This window comes from Neomonachus schauinslandi, chromosome 6 (genome assembly GCF_002201575.2).
Source record: "Neomonachus schauinslandi chromosome 6, ASM220157v2, whole genome shotgun sequence".
In the NCBI taxonomy this organism is placed as follows: domain Eukaryota; kingdom Metazoa; phylum Chordata; class Mammalia; order Carnivora; family Phocidae; genus Neomonachus; species Neomonachus schauinslandi.
The window spans coordinates 11,652,517-11,670,255 of NC_058408.1; positions in this window are offsets into that span (position 1 = coordinate 11,652,517).

A 17,739-nucleotide genomic window follows, 5' to 3' on the forward strand; every position below is an offset into this window, starting at 1 on the left:
CTGCACACAGGACTGGTTTGATTACTATGATAGCTGAGAGACTCGTTTGACTTATTTTTAACCGACTAAACTTTTACAGAGATTGAACTAGTGGGCAAAAGCGTATGTGTCTTCCTAAATGAGACCCATAAGGCCCTTTCTTCTGCTTCTGCACATAGCAACCGATATGAACATCCCTGGTCGGTGAGGACAAGTCTGGGCTCCCCAAATAAATATTTCTGTACAAAGTGAAACACACACTTCACTCAGAGAAAATTTTCAAATGGATACACTGATCCCAGAGTTTATGGTACCACCATATTTAAAATCGATTCAAAGATTTGATAGACCACATGAAGAACTTGAAGATACTTTTGATGCTTAGGAAGAGATCGTGTTAAGGAACGTTAAGGAAATTAAATGTTGTAGCTTCTAGAGCCTTCCTTGCTCCATCCAAATAAAGGGATGAAATGAACAGTTACTCGGATCCTTAATGTCCACCACTGGGCAGAGTTTGGGAGTGCACAGACTTAGAACTCTGCTATTCCTCTCTGTAGGTGTGTGGCCTTAGGAAAGTTGTTCGGTCTCTCTGAACCTCAGTTTTCTGAGCTATGAAATGAAGGGAATAAAGGCACCCACTTCAGGAGGATGTAGTAAGAGCCGAAGAAGATGGCGTCTGTAAAGCCTACAGGTGTGCTGGAGCAGCCGTTCCTGGATTGAGAGAACCATGCCTCTCTTCCCAGGTCTTATCCTCAAGTCTTCCCAACTTTGGTAGCTTGACCTTGGCCATGGTGGGAGCATTTACACCACGGAAACTGGCAACGCTACAGATCAGGGCTCTGTTTTTAGCTTCACAAAGGCAGTTCACTGGCACACGACCGAGTCTGCCCCACAGTCCACGCTCAGTTGTGGCTGCTTGTCACGCAACGGTGACGGCCCCCAGTACCTGTAAAACACCCAGAGTTCTGAGCTAATCCGTTTAGACCTGGACACAAGAGAAAACCAGCTCTAAGTGAACTCACTCAGCTTCCCCTGACGGGGTGGCTGGGTTGCAGGGTGGTAACCTCACTAATACTTGCAGTGGTCACACAGGAGACTGAAAGAGAGTACGTGGTCTGTGGTCAACACAGACCCTTTCAAAGAGAACAGTGATGCAAAATAAGCCTTGCCTGCACACGAATGGTGGCCCGGAAGGTGAGTCAAGACTCCGATGGTGGAAACTGGACGCTCATCTCTGAAGAGGAGAGTTTCCGCCTCCACCTTAATATAATGTGAAGCAAGACCGTTTCCCTAGTAAACTGAGAGCCAAACTGGGTGCTTGTGCCTGTACAGAAGGGAAGAGACTTCCTGAAACTGCAAATCTCAGGAACTAGGTCCTAGCCCTGAGTATTGATCCATATGACCTTCTGCAAGCAAAACTGGCCGGTTTGGAGTGAGACTATCTGTTTCTGAGTTCATGATGAGACCACATCTGTCTTCGTACTTGTCTCCCCTCAGCTCATTTACTGGTGGTTACTGATGAGGGTGAGAGGAAAAGATTTTAGTTACCAACGAATTTCTCTCTCTCTTCTCCCCTCCTCTCTGTCACATCTTTCTCTCTCTTTTTTAGTTTCTCTCCAAATCTAGCAAAGAACTAACTAGCAGAGAGAAAGTCATGTTCTGACCTGGGTTAGGTGGGCAGTCAGACAGCCCGGCAGGGGAAGGTAAATCCCAGAGGCCTTACGGATGGCAGGAGGTCGAGTATCACCTAAAGAGAGATGTCTAAGTCGTCAGCCCGGAGAGGTCTAGCAGCAACTAACGATTAACATCAGTTGTTATTTTGACACAGGCAGAGTTATGAGTCCCTCTTCGTTTTTTTTTCTCAGAAATATGTCCTATGGGTCACAGTTTGCAAGAGAACGCTCGTGTCACTGCTGACAGAAATAATTCCAGCGGAAAACTGTTTTCGCTTCTCAACATCCTCTCTGGCCTCGTGGCAATCGGCAGCATTCTTTCCTCAGAGGAATGCCCCTCCTGTTGCATGAAGTTCCAGTGGGGGCCGCGCATCAGAGGCCTTCTCATCCACCTATGCTTACACAGGCGGAGCCGTCCAATCCCAGCCAACCAGATCCTCCGTCCTGGGAATACGAATCCTGATGGGGACCCAGGGACCTGAAAGCTGTTGCAGCTGAGTCATCCCGTGGTTGCATCCCTTGGTTCCTGCTGGTGACCACCACAGGACTCTGTGGGTTTCTTTACCAGGAGTCCAGCAACTGATCTACTTCTAGTTTTTCCCTCCGAGTCCAGGTTGCTCAAATTTTCTTTCAGTTTCCTCCCAATAAATTTCTGTTTCTTAAGGTGGGTCTTTGTTGCTTTCAGTCAAACACTCTGATGCAATAACTCAACATGCCTACTTTTCAGGGAACCAGATCTTCTCCATTTATTCATTCAATAAAACGATCGCGTACCATATCTTGGTAGAGTTTGAGATGTATTGGATTTTTTTGTCATAAAGGTAATACATGCATATAAAAGTTAAACAACACAAGCAGAGAAAGTCAATTATCATATGGTTTCACTTATTTGTGGAACATAAGGAATAGCATGGAGGACATTAGGAGAAGGAAGGGAAAAATGGGGAGGGGGAATTGGAGGGAGAGATGAACCATGAGAGACTATGGACTCTGAGAAACAAACAGGGTTTTAGAGGGGAGGGGGGAGGGGGGATTGGTTAGCCCGGTGATGGGTATTAAGGAGGGCACGTACTGCATGGAGCACTGGGTGTTATACGAAAACAATGGATCGTGGATCACCACATCAAAAACCAATGATGTATTGTATGGTGACTAACATAACATAATAAAATTTAAAAAAAAATTTTAAACAACAGAGCAATACACTAAGTAGAATGCACACATGTCCAGGAAACCCACCTCTCTTACAGAATAAGCACTGCACGATACGGGCTGATGTATAGTTATCCAAAATTTTCTGAAAATGGGGTCATGTTATAAATACTGTTGCGAAACTCATGGTTTCCTTTTAACAATAGAACGGTAATATCTTCCCACATCAGTGTCCATAGATCTACATCATTCTTTTAAATGGTTGTGTATTATTTTATTTTATAGATTGTTTTAAGGTGAGGACTTTCACTCAGTGCTGGTGGGAATGCAAAATGGTACAGTCACCTTGGAAGATAGTTTGGCGGGTACTTAGAGAACTAAACATATCCTTGCCATACCACCCAGAAGTTGTGCTCCTTGGCATTCACCCAAAGGAGCTGAAAACATATGTCCATACAGAAATCTTCACACAGACATTTATAGCAGCTTTATTCATAACTGCCAAAACTTGGGAGCAACCAGCATGTTCTTCAGTAGGTAAATGGATAATAAACGGTATATATCCAGGCAATGGAATATGATCCAGTGCTAAAAAGAAATGAACTATCAAGCCTTGAAGAGGGCACCTGGGTGGCTCAGTTGGTTAAGCGACTGCCTTCGGCTCAGGTCATGATCCTGGCGTCCCTGGATCGAGTCCCGCATTGGGCTCCCTGCTCGGCGGGGAGTCTGCTTCTCCCTCTGACCCTCCCCCCTCTCATGTGCTCTCTCTCATTCTCTCTCTCTCAAATAAATAAATAAAATCTTAAAAAAAAAAAAAGCCTTGAAGAGACATGAAGGAAACTTAAATACATATCACTAAGCAAAAGAACCTAATTTCAGGGGCACCTGGGTGGCACAGTCGGTTCAGCGTTTGATTCTTGGTTTTAGCTCAGGTCATGATCTCAGGGTTGTGAGATTGAGCCACGGAAGTCTGCTTGGGATTCTCTCTCCCTTTTGCTCTGCCCCTTCTGCTCCTGTTCTCTCTCTCAAACAAATCTTTTTTTTAAAAAAAGAAGCTAATTTGAAATGGCTACCTACTAAATGATTCCAACTGTATGACAGTCTGGAAAAAGTAAAACTATGGAAACAATAAAATGATCAGTGGTTGCCACAAGTTAGCAGGGACTGAAGGATGAATAGGCATGGTAGAGAGATTCTTTTAGGGCAGTGAAAATACTCTGTATGATACTATAATGGTGGATACATGTCATTACACACTTGTCCAAAACCATAGAATGTACAACACCAAGAGTGAACCCTAATGTAAATCACAGTTTTACAGTCTGGGTTGTCCTGATGTGTCCATATAGGTTCATCAACTGTAACAAATGTATCACTCTAGTGGGGGACATTGATCGTGGCAGGAAGGAAGGAAGGAAGGAAGGAAGGAAGGAAGGAAGGAAGGAAGGAAGGAAGGAAGAGAAGGAGGAAAAGGGAGGGGGAAAGCCAGCCAACCAGGCTCCTGGCGGGGGTGGGGGTGAGGGGGCAAGTGGCATTATGAAGACTTCAGTAATATGTGCTCCCAGCTGTGTGGGCCTGTTAGTCTCTTTCACAACTGCTGGCTAACGCCTTCTGCCAGCCTCATCTTGGGAATGTGATCCTTTTCATGTGTACTCAGTGAGTGCACTAGATATGACCCCTTGACTGGAAATGCTGAGATCCCTGAAAACAACCTAGGGAAAGATTGGATGCAGCCAGCCTTGGATAATGCCGTTTTCTAGCGCTTGCCATTAGCTCAGTCTAAACTGACTCCATGTGGAGGACTTGGCTCCTGTGCTCTAGAGAAAGTGCCCCGAGTCCTGCTTCTATTTGATATTCGGGCTCCAGAGTTGCTGGGTCTGGTCCTAACATTTGGTTTGTATTACACATAAGTTGCACAGATCTGCTTGAGGGAATTATACTCTTCCTTTTAGGGTGGGCTCACTGAGAAGGCAAAGGGAGTCAAAAGAGGAATTGCTATTTGGACTCAGGCATGGCCAACTGGTTGCTGACATGGCAGATAATACCATAGAACCTGGTGCGGTCACCTTAGAGTTCATGAACCGAGGGAGGGAATGCTGGGAATCGTCTGGCATGAAAGCAGAAATCAGACCCTCACAGACAAGACAGGTAAAATACTGTGGTCCAAAATTCTAAAGGGGAGCATGGTTAACAGAAGATTATAGTTTCCAGAATAATTTAGATAATTCTAATAATGCAATCCCAAACAACCCCAGTGATCATTTCAGCGGGGCTGGGACAGGTAATTTGTGTGTGGTTTACTTAGCTGACATTTATTGAATTCTTAATGTATGCCAGGAAGCATGCAAAACCCTTTACAAATATTTTCTCACTCAATCCTCAGAGGACTGTATTTGTTAGGTACAGCTGTGATGTCCATTTCACAGATGAGAAAATCAAGGTTCACATGGTTCCGTAAATTGGCCAAGGTCACACAACTGGTAGGTTTCCGAAATCTGGATTTGAACCTAGACAGTCTGACCCCAGAGCTTTGTTCTTAACTATTACCGACACAAAAGACAGGCATAGACCTGAGAGGACACTATGAGGATGCATAAGGTCCCAATGAAGCTAGAGATTATGAAATTACTAACTTTTTAACAATTTATATTCAAAGCAACAAAGAAGGCAAGAATAGGCCCATTTGGGGGCAAGCAAATTATACAGCTCAGGATGACAAACAGGTTTCCAAATCCAAGAAACAGACTGAGAGTACGTGGATTATGGTGTTGCAAATGTTTCTGAGGCGGTGTCCAGGCTGAGTTGGAAAGAGTGCTGACATTGATTACCAATATTTGCCAGGGGTACAGGAGTTGGGGAGGGGGAGCTGGTGTGCTGCGGCTTCGTCATTCCTGACAGAAGCCCCCAGGGTCAGCGAGAGAGAGAGAGCAGGATTCCTTCAAGGAGATAGGCAACAGTTGAAATAGACTTGTGGCCAGCATGAGAGAGGTCTAACCATGGCAGGAGGTGTCTGTCCCAGGAGGCAGGTTGCCGGGGGTGTCAGGAGAGTCTGCACTCACGTGGAAATGCCAGCTCGTTCTTCAGAGTTGGGAGCCGAGTATCCAAGGGTAACTAGTAAAGGTGGAATTCCTTTTCCAGAAGAACAAGATCTTGGAAGAAATTAGGCAGTGACTCAGTGGCTTGGATTGTGGTCTCAAAGAAGAAAGCAAGAGCCAGAGGCATGGTCCCCAGAGGACAAGTGAGGTTGGCCACTGGGCTGAGTAACACTGTTCTACACAGTCCTGGGTCTCTAGTCGGTAGGTGTCTCTCCATCCAGGGTCTGAAATGGTTCTAGAACACAAAGAGGGACCACTGGGAATGAAGAGGCCTTGTTGGTTGGTGAAGCTTGAGAGAGGACAAGTCTGCTCTTCTACCCAGTTGATGGAGAGAGAATGGGGTCAAGGAGAACGGGCCTGGAGGCTTTTAGGAGGCAACCAATACCTTAAACTGAAGCAACAACTCACATGACCTGTACTCAAAGCTGATGCAAACTGCACCAGCCCTCTTTCTGGATTCGTGGCATCCAGCTTAAGGGGGAATGGTCCATATTTTGCATTTGTAAAAGCACATGTGGGGAACTGTGTCCAGGTCTGGCCACTGCACCTTCAGGAGCCAGAGATATAAGGTACCGTTTAAGTGACCAAAGCTGGGTATTGTCTTAATTTTTGTTTTCTGGTCAAGAGCAGACCTTTGAAGAACATGGCAGCTTCTTCTAGCCAGAGGGCTGGCCTTTGGAGAAAGGATTGGATTTATTCATCATAACTCCTGAGGGAAGAATTGAAAACAGTGGCTGACAGTTACAGGGAGGCTGATTTCTATTCAACAAATGAAAGAATTTCTAACCATTAAGACAGCTTCTCCCCAGATGATTTCCCCACAGACTACTCATCCATTGGATGTTAGGAGCAGGCACCATGGGGGCATATTTAGGAACCTCTGGGTTAGACTAAATAAACAGGCTTCTTCAAGGCTGGACTCCCCAAATGCTTTAATGTATTCATGTTTATATGCTTAAAATTTCTCCAAGAAGAATATTTCCCAGACTTAATTGACCACAGAATCAAACTCAATCTTATTTGTTAGTTCAGTTTTCATGACTCATCTGTTACTATCTCCTGAAGGAAGTACTCTGTAAAGCACATTTGGGGACGCTGGACTAAAGCTATCAACAAGGAAATTGGTTGCTTAATGAAGAAAGTTAGCAGCCTGTCAGTATTCAAGCAGATCTTCTTCAAATTCTGAGAAAAGGGTTGTAGAGGGAATTGACTTCACAGAGAAGCAGTTGGGATTCGATGACTCTAGGGTGTACGGTTCTATGATGCCACTGCCAGCTTTAGTGACATTTGTCCCACAAATAAATGTGTTCAGAAGTGGCTGAATGAATTGCAACCCCGAGAGATCCCTAAAACCATATAGGGGTCGTCACGTGAGAATCCTCAGCCAGTAGTACCTCCTGAGATTTTGTAGGTTTTGCAAGAGCAGCCTGTTGGCAAATTCAGGTTTGTAAAACTTTATAAGGCTGATGCTGCCCCCACAAAATGCCTTACTGAACTTGTAGAACATTCCAGCAATCTTGTACTGTCATCTCAAGTTGATCTCTGAAAGCTTTATTCTGTTCTTGTTCCTCAAATCTTGCAGAGTAGCTTTTGTCTAAGATATACCCATGACTTCACCTAAAAATGATTCTGCTCCTCAAACATTAAATCCTTTAGGCATGAGAGGATGGTATATAAATTTTAAATAATTTAGCTTAAGAGTGTATGTCAATTCTATGGTCAACTAATCTTCAACAAAGCAGGAAAGAATGTCCAATGGAAAAAAACCAGTCTCTTCAACAAATGGTGTTGGGAAAATTGAACAGGCACATGCAGAAGAATGAAACAAGACCATTTTCTTACACCACACACAAAAATAGACTCAAAATGGATGAAAGAACTAAATGTGAGACAGGAATCCATCAAAATCCTTGAGGAGAACACAGGCAGCAACCTCTTCGACCTCAGCTGCAGCAAATTCTTCCTAGAAACATCACCAAAAGCAAGGGAAGCAAGGGCAAGAATGAACTATTGGGACTTCATCAAGATAAAAAGCTTTTGCACAGCAAAAGAAACAGTCAACAAAACCAAAAGACAACCGACAGAATGGGAAAAGATATTTGCCAATGACATATCAGATAAAGGGCCAGTATCCAAAATCTATAAAGAACTTATCAAACTCAACACCAAAGAACAAATAATCCAATCAAGAAATGGGCAGAAGATATGAACAGACACTTCTGCAAAGAATACATCCAAATGGCCAACAGACATATGAAAAAGTGCTCAACATCACTTGGCATCAGGGAAATCCAAATCAAAACCTCAATGAGATACCACCTCACACCAGTCAGAATGGCTAAAATTAACAAGTCAGGAAACGACAGATGTTGGCGGAGATCCGGAGAAAGGGGAACCCTCCTACACCATTGGTGGGAATGCAAGCTGGTGCAGCCACTCTGGAAAACACTATGGAGGCTCCTCAAAAAGTTGAAAATAGAGCTACTGTACAACCCAGCAATTGCACTCCTGGGTATTTGCCCCAAAGATACAAATGTAGTGATCCAAAGGGGTATGTGCACCCCAATGTTTATAGCAGCAATGTCCACAATAGCCAAACTATGGAAAGAGCCTAGATGTCCATCAACAGACGAATGGATAGAGAAGATGTGGTATATATATTGTAAATATATATATTGTGTATATATATATATATGTATATATTCACACACAATGGAATATTATGCAGCCATCAAAAAATGAAATCTTGCCATTTGCAACAACGGGGATGGAACTAGAGGGTATTATGCTAAGTGAAATAAGTCAGTCAGAGAAAGATAAGTATCATATGACCTCACTGATATGAGGATTTTGAGAAACAAGACAGAGGATCATAGGGGAAGGGAGGGAAAAATGAAACAAGATGAAAGCAGAGAGGGAGACAAACCATAAGAGACTCTTAATCTCAGGAAACAAACTGGGGGTTGCTGGAGTGGGGGGTGGGGTGGGAGGGATGGGGTGGCTGGGTGATGGACATTGGGGAGGGTATGTGCTATGGTGAGGGCTGTGAATTGTGTAAGACTGTTGAATCACAGACCTGTACTCCTGAAACAAATAATACATTATATGTTAATTAAAAAATTAAAAGAAAAGAGTGTGAGTCTTGTCATAAGTATCACACACAGTGGCATAACATGTTAAAAAAAGGTGGGCCCGGTGGAAAATCTAACATCCCTGGGTTGAACAAACAAAACCCCCACCCTTTACCTCTCGAGCAAAGACCAGGGGCTTAATTACACAAGGTCAGGTTCTAGGTATTTCCATAAACACCCTGAGCAGCTAAAGCCTATCATCTGTCCAGCTGGTTAATAGCCAGGCCCGGCAAGGGGTGACTCCATTGGGTTTCCCTGTCTGAGGGCACGCTGGTCGTTACATACACGGCCCTAGCCTCTGCCCCCCTGAACAAGACACAAAAGTGGCTCTTATATATTTCTCTCACTCCTGTGCATGCCTGGCTGCTAAGGAAGGAGAAAGAATAATTCCTTACCACAGGCCCGAGGCCTCTTGTGATCTGGCCTCTATCCGCTCCTGTGAGCTCACCTCCCAGCACTCTCCCTTCGCTCACTTCCAGCCCTTCCACCCCACCAAGCGAGTTCCTGCCTCCGGGCCTTTGCACATACGCTTCCTTCTACCTAGAATTCTCTTCCCCCAACCTTTTGCTTATTTCACTCTCTCGCTTTTTTAGTCTCTGCTTAAATGTCACTTCCTCAGAGAATTCTTCCCAGATTACCCCCGAATAGCCACCAATGCCTACCTCATGATCCCCTTACCCTGCTTGACGTTATAGTGCCCTTTGCCACTACCTCATATTTTATTTGTCCATCTGCTGCCTTTGTTAACTTCAGGCAGGTCTAAAGCCTCATCTGTGAGGGGGATGACCTGCCTGGAGAATGGGCCCTGAGGAACCGGACTTTGATCCCCTCAGCCTGCAGCAAGTTCTCCCACATGGCTGAGGTGGTTCTCTGTCACCTGTTTCTGGTTGACAGACAGGCATCAGTTACAGCCTCCAGCACAGTTGGGTGGGTCCTGGAGGACAAAAAACCCTCAGGAGAGTGGCAAAAAGACCACTTCCTAGCACCTTTCAGTCTAATCTGTTCATACAGGGATCATCAGCTGCTGGGGGTCCTCCCAGGGCCCAAAGCCCAGGAATACTGCCCCTCTGGCTTGAGTCCCACCAGCTCTGTATGCAGTGCATTGCATCCCTTACATGAAGGAGAGAACTCCGATTTGGGCATCTTTCCATCAATCCTATTACTGTCCCTTTTGGAACAGTGAACAGAATGAAAACTTCTATCTTGTTCTCAGTGCCAAAAGAGTATACATCACTGGCCCTCAATAAGTGTTTTTTCACGACTAAAAAGAGCAGCGGGAGATCCTCTTAAGACTGAGAGGGAAGAAAAGTGTAAGAGCAACAGGTAGGACTAGAGGTCAGCCTTTTCCTCTAGAGGGGAACAACTCCAGAGGTGCCCCTCACTTTGTGACAGTAGCCTATGACGCTGACCAACAGCCCCTTACCTGGACACGCTACACAGCCTTGAGGAGTCAAAGGCCCAATTAGAGCATTGCCTCAGTGACTTGGCTGGAATTCTTCCCTGATAATAAAATCCCCTGAAGTTTACAAGATTAGAAGACATGCCCTTGTTTTTCAGGATGGTGTTAAACCCCTTCTTCCAGATTTGTGCCCAGTCTCCCTCTAATCCAGGCCATCAGGACTCGCTGTCAGCCTATGACCTTGAACTTGCCCCATTGAATCTAAGCTATGATTTCCATCCTCCACCAAGGCTCACACCTGTTTCCTGGTCCAGCTCTGCTCCTGGGGCTCATCTCTGGCTACTCTTCTGGGTTCTTCCTTGTTGCCCACTAATAGGACCTGGGCATATTCATGGAGTGTATACACCACTTTAGGAAACAGGACCGTCTCTGGAAAATAAGGAAGGACTCCTGGGGAAGCAGGCTGATCATGGCGAAATCATCAGGTTAAAAATGAATACTTGAGCATCAAATGTAGAGGTAAAGAAGTTGAACTCCAAAAGCTGTTAAGTTACAGCCCTTCGATCGATGTAGGAAACAGGAAAGACTTCTATTTGCTGCAAAGTAGTTTGTTTTAAAAAGACGCCATTCAAAACCACACTCCATTAAAGAGGGTTTGTGTAGGTGGGTTACTCTGAGAAAAAAATCCTGCCTTTCACTTTGCTTTCAAGGAAGGATAATGAAGCAAATAGAATGGACAAGCTGACCTTCCCTAAAGAGGTCAGCAGGAGGGAGTTTTCTAAGCCCAAGTGAATTTAAAAATAGATTGAAGAGATGCAAAATGACATAGAACAAAGAAGGGCACTGCACTTGCACCTGGGAGTCCCTCCGTGTCTGAGGACGCAGTGTGCTGGTCTGTCCTATCCTACTCAGGGCTTGAGGTATGTGTCCTCCGTCTGGAGGGACATCGGAGTCACTTGGTTCTGATCTGCCCCACGATGGCGCAAAGTCCCTTGGCCTATTCCAGAGTGGGATGGTGTCCCCGGTCACCCAGCACGCGTGCACACCCACACGTAGGCACCACAAACTGCAACAAGGTAGTGATTCCTTCAAGGGAGGAGACTGTCAAAACTTCCAGAGGGGACATAGTAGCTGGTTTTAAAAAGCATGCTCCATGTGCTTCTGGTTTGCTAATACAAATTACGGGAAGTAAAGCTCCATGGAAATCTCTGTATTGCTATGCATTAGCAGACAACAGAGTGAGTGAGAACGCTGGAGGAAACGACCAGCCTTTAAAAAAATCATTAAGAACCACCACTTAAGTTTGCACCTGTCCTTGGTGAGGGCGTCAGGTGGACCGAGCAAGGCAGGGGTACCTTAGGGCCTTCAGTCAGCAAATAGCGTGTAAGCCACCATGTTTGGAGGAGAAAAAAAATCTGACCTCTAAGCAACGGAGACCACAGGCAAATCTGCTTGCAATCCCCAGCTGGGTACTAGAAAGATTTGCCTCTGCCTCACAAAAATGATTTCACTCACAGATGTCTGCTCTCCACCTGAAGGGATTACTGAGCAAACAGCAGATTTGCCTCAGGCAGCAGCTTAGTGAGTCATCACTGATGCCAGGCCGCGCATGAGCTGAAACAAGGGGCGGGGAATGGAGCTGGTTGGGGGCCCGGCATCCCGATGGGGGGACAGAGCCCTGGGATCTATGTGATTGGAATTTTAATACGTGGAGATTTTCGACAAGGATTGTAGGGTGTCGAGGCTCGATAACTGCCAACCAGAGCACTGATTTCAGAGCTGAGAAGAATTCTTCCACTTAAAAAAATAAAGGCACTTAAGACCCAGACTGGCTTTACTTGGCAGCAACATAAAGTTAAAAAAAAAAAAAAGTTAAGCTGTCAAGATGGAAAGGGACCTCAGAAAAGATACCGTGGAGGCAATCCAAGAGGTCAACTTCTACAGCCCCCAAAGAAACGGAATTTGAGTAAAAGAGGTTGAAGTGCTATTCTGTTTAAACACTGGGAAAAAGATGTATTAAACATATTCCACACCATCCTAACACACACACACATACACACACACGCTTACACACTTCCGTACATGGACACACATACTTGGCCTCTTCGAATCTTTGTCTACAGCAGCCTTACTGCTTATTAGGGTTATCTCAGGAACTTTTGAAAATCCTGACACTCAGTCCCTACTCCAGATCAGTTAAGTCAAAAAACCCCAGGAATGGGACCCAGACATCAGGATGTTTTAGAACTCCTCCCAGGAGATTCCAATGTGCAGCCAAGGTGACAAACGGCTGCTTCGAAGGGTGGGTTCATTATTCATTCAACAAACGTTTACTTAACTTGTGGTGTGTACGAGGTGCCCTACTCGATGCTGGCCATCCAGGCACTGTTTCCCTACCCGAGGTTGCAGAGTTTTTCTACAGGCAATAAGACAAGGTCCTGTGCTCAAGGAATTCTCACATCTAATTAGGGAGCCACTGAAGAAGCAAGGAGCCCAGGGCAGTGGGTGCTATGACCACACGCCACAAAGGTGGCCACAGGGCTCCAGGCTCCTCACACAGGTGACCGAGTTGACCAGAGATTATGTTCATTCATTCACCAAATAGTCGTTGAGTGCCCACCTGTGCCAGGAACTGCCAGGAACCTGGGGGTCAGGGGGCGTCAAAAAAGGAACAAGGCCCAGGCCCTCAGAGAAGGTGAGATCTCAGAGTTTGAAGTTGCAAAGACCTGGGCTCAGATTTCATCTCTCCTCTAGTAGCTGGCGATGGTATAACCTTAGCAAGCCCCTGTTTATCTGCCAAGTGGGAATAATAATAGTATCCGCCTCTCACCTCATTATGCGAACTGAATGAGAAAATGTATATGCTGGTCACCATTTTTGACACAGTGCTCAAATGCTTCTTTTTTTCATTGTCTTTGTGTGTGTGTCATTAGAACCAAGGATTTCTCTTCATCCGGGCCTTAGTATGTTGGCCTGAAATAAAATGGCGGGGTGGAGAGTCCTAGAGAGAGTGAGAATGGGACAAGGTGTCCATGTGTGACTCAGCATTGGGCTCTAGGCTCTCAGCACCATGAACATAATGTTCTGTCCCCACGTGTGCATTTCCATTTGACTCACTGGGAAGATTTGTTTAGGGAAACAATTTTTTAAATTATTTGTAGTCCTAGCCAGGAAAATATCAGGATCTAAATCTTAGCATCTGTTTAAAAAATAAGTCCCTGCCACCCGGAAGGCTAGAGGTGTTTTCCACATGGGACAGATGGGGGGATCAGTTTTTTCAAGAGACAAATCAGGACACATCTGATAGTGTGGTCATACCTCACCAAAAAACAAAACAAAACAACTTAATGTAATAAATAATAAGTATTGTACACGTATGGTTACTAAATTAACATAAAAATATGAAAACAGGCATTAATTTGAAATTATATATTATTCTATATTGTTTGCCTTTCTGTTATATAAATGCTATTATTTAAACAAAACAATAGTAGGACTAGTTAACAGTGTGAATTACTAGTAATTGATAGTAGGACTAATTAAACAAAAAATATGTGTAGGAAAAATATGGCAATATTTTCATAGTGTTTCTTCTAATACAGCAATTTATTTTTAACTCGTCATTAGATACTTAAGTTTTATAGGCTATATTAGTGCTAATTCTTAAGCTATATAAAGTAAGTCTTATAGAAAAAGGGAGCATAACTACAACAGGACTAATTAAATCATTATCAATATTAAACAAAAAATAACAACGGCGTGTTTCTTTCCGCCCAATGATGCAGTAGGATACTTTATTCTTTGTGTTTCCTTTTCCAGTAATACTTCCCCGGCCTGCCTGCCACCTTTCACGTACCCTTCTTCTCTTTCTGTAGTGACCAACTGAATACAGTGAAACTCACTTGACCCGCAGCTTTGCTCTTTTTTTTTTTAAGATTTTATTTATTTATTTGAGAGAGAATGAGAGAGAGAGCATGAGGGGGGGGAGGTCAGAGGGAGAAGCAGACTCCCCGCCGAGCACAGAGCCCGATGTGGGACTCGATCCCGGGACTGCAGGATCATGACCTGAGCCGAAGGCAGTTGCTTAACCAACTGAGCCACCCAGGCGCCCCCCGCGGCTTTGCTCTTACCAAGCTCACATTACCCTGAGTCCTGGTGTCAGTCCAATGTGCTAACATCCAGCTCAATAGCCTCACAACGAATGTCTTTGAACTTGGAACCCTTCGGATTTTACTTTTTAGCAACCGCAGGGTTTTAGACTTGTAGGAATTCATTTCCAGCTCTGCAAACATGTCCACCCACTTTGTATTTACCACTTTTGGTAGACCAGATTTTGTCTTTCCCGGCCCTTTGCATCTATAAATTCATCCCACAGGCTACCAATGTTTAAAATGTCTATTCTTGGGCGCCTGGGTGGCTCAGTCGTTAAGCGTCTGCCTTCGGCTCAGGTCATGATCCCAGGGTCCCAGGATCGAGTCCCACATCGGGCTCCCTGCTCGGCGGGAAGCCTGCCTCTCCCTCTCCCACTCCCCCTGTTTGTGTTCCTGCTCTCGCTGTGTCTTTCTCTGTCAAATAAATAAATAAATAAATATTTAAATAAAAAAATAAAATAAATAAAATGTCTATTCTTTGTAAACGCTACACATCGCACTGTATATCCTTGTAAGTTAACCATCTCCTTCTCGGGGGAAGATGGTTTAAAAGCACAGGGATGTTTTGAGCTTGTAAAGGAAAAGATAGATTCCAAATAAATTCTAGTTTTAGTAAAGATACCGAGAAAGTTCTGTTGAACTTGGCTGTCCTTTACTGGTGACAATTTTTTTTTTTTTTTTTTTATTTCTGAAGCAGTCTTATTTCCCAGAAATGAATCATTTCTTAAAACTATGAGTTTTGGGGCGCCTGGGTGGCTCAGTTGGTTAAGCGACTGCCTTCTGCTCAGGTCATGATCCTGGAGTCCCGGGATCGAGTCCCACATCGGGCTCCCTGCTCGGCGGGGAGTCTGCTTCTCCCTCTGACCCTCCCCCCTCTCATGTGCTCTCTCTCAAATAAATAAATAAAATCTTAAAAAAAAAAAACAAGTATGAGTTTTGGGGTGCCTGGGTAGCTCAGTCGGTTAAGTGCCTGACTTTTGATTTCGGCTCAGGTCATGATCTCAGGGTCCTGGGATGGGGCCCCGTGTCAGGCTCTGCACTCAGCAGGGAGTCAGCTTGAGGATTCTCTCTCTTCCTCTCCCTCTGCCCCTCTCCCGACTCATGTTCTTTCTCTCTCTAAAATCAATCAATCAATCTTTAAAAAAAAACAGCTATGAGTTCTTATCACCCCAACACATAACATCAAGCAACCCAGATGCCATCAGTTTATCCTCTTCTAGGCTCTTTGGACTCCTCAGAGATAATCTTGCCCTGCAGAAACAGCATATAAATTTCTCTTTTAATGTACTCGCTTCTTCCGCTCTCAGCCCCGATGCTTTTCCAAACTAGAGAACGTTCTTCCACTGCCCTTCGAAAATGTGATTTTACAGCAGATCAACGTTTTAACATCTTTTCAATGGCTAGCACCAATGATAACACACCTGTTGATACATATCTAAGGACATCTCCTTGGATTTCTATAAAGTCAAAAGTCTCATTAAGTGCCTTGGCACATTTGGAAGAAACTAAAAATTGACCAACAACCTTCATTATGAAAGTCTCAATATCACAGATAAGTAAATCATACCCCTTTTTAGCAGTTCTTTCTTTTATTTCCAAAGATGTAATTGGATTTATTGATGTATTGGGCAACATCCCATCTAGCAGGTAGAGAAATGCTCTCTTTAGCAGTGTTGTATGCAAGGTGTGCAGGACCTTTGCAGTAGGTAAAACTTTTTCATTTTATTTGGTAAGAAGTCTATAGACAGAATGAAATTTGCCAAAACTTACATTTGCACTGTCTCTTGTATGCATGAGGATGAACAAAGTCTAGTTTTTACTTGGATATCGACAATCTTAGTGATGTTTTCTGCAGTTTCATTAAAGTCTTCATAGAACTCAAGAACATGATTTGAAACTCCAGTTTTCACATCAAAGGACCTAAGAGCTAGGGACAACACACTTGTTTGATGCTGTGATTTGAGGCATCACTTGCTACACTGTAGAAAGCATGATGGTTGCTAAGATCTGACAAAACCAGCTCTCCATTCCAAGATGCCAACACATTTGTTACCAAAATGTCTTCTTTTGCTCACCCGAAAGGAAAACGTGTCTTTACAAAGTTTCATAGAGCAATCAAGAGAATGATGGATAATGCCTGTTAGTGTGATGGCCAAGCTAATTTAGTGACCACTAACTTGGGCTGAAAATGGATGTCATTTAGGTAGATGAAAAACTTTTGATTAAGTTAAAAGCTAAAGTTGTGAGGTTCAAGAAGTATATGTGCTTTCAATTCTCCTTCTCTACCATTCTCAGTCACAAATTCTTTTCTGCGTTTTATGTAGATTGTTCTCTTTGGATCACTTACCTCCCTTGTCCAGTTGTATGTGTTCTTCCGTCAATCATAAGAAGAGCACAGTCGGTGATATCTGGGTCATGCTAGTGTTGAATCGTCATTGTTCTCATTTTTATTGCCTGAACTGTTAGCAAACATGGTCACAAGATTCACAATGTGAAAACTTTAGTAGCTGAGAAAAAGCATGACAGTTAATCCACAAGCAAAGCCAAAGGTGAGCTGTTAACACTCATGATTACAATGTCCTTGAGCTGTACATTTCAAGTCACATGACTCAGGGATGCAACAAGGGGTGATCCTTTAGTGGGAACTGGAAATCATACTTGTCAATACCACAGTCTGGGGAAAAAACAACAGTGATGTTGGAAGGTAGATAATCTATGCTTCATCTTTTGACACCAATCAGTGTTGCTTTCAACTCCCATTTTGGGGGGCCACTGTATGGATTTTGTACTCCCCTCCCCACCTTTCACACCCGACGCCAAGCCCTAGGAACTTTCTCATCCCAGAGGTGGTTTTCTGGGAAGCAGGACTTTCAGTGATAAAACCAGGTCAGTGCTGGGCAAAGCAGGCTGTTGATCACCCTGTAAGATTAGTCCTGTCAGTGGTTTAATGGTCCTGCCAGACCACGTCACCCAATACTGAACAGTAAGATCTCTCTTGGCTCCAGACTCCAAGCTGGAAAAAACTCTTGCCTCTCAGGGCACAAAATACTTCTTCCGTCCCCCCAGATCTGGGGATGCCTGCAGTCCCAAGAACACAGAGGAAGAGGCTGACATAGACAGAGAGCTTGCAAATTTTCTTTCTACCGCCAATGCCAGGCA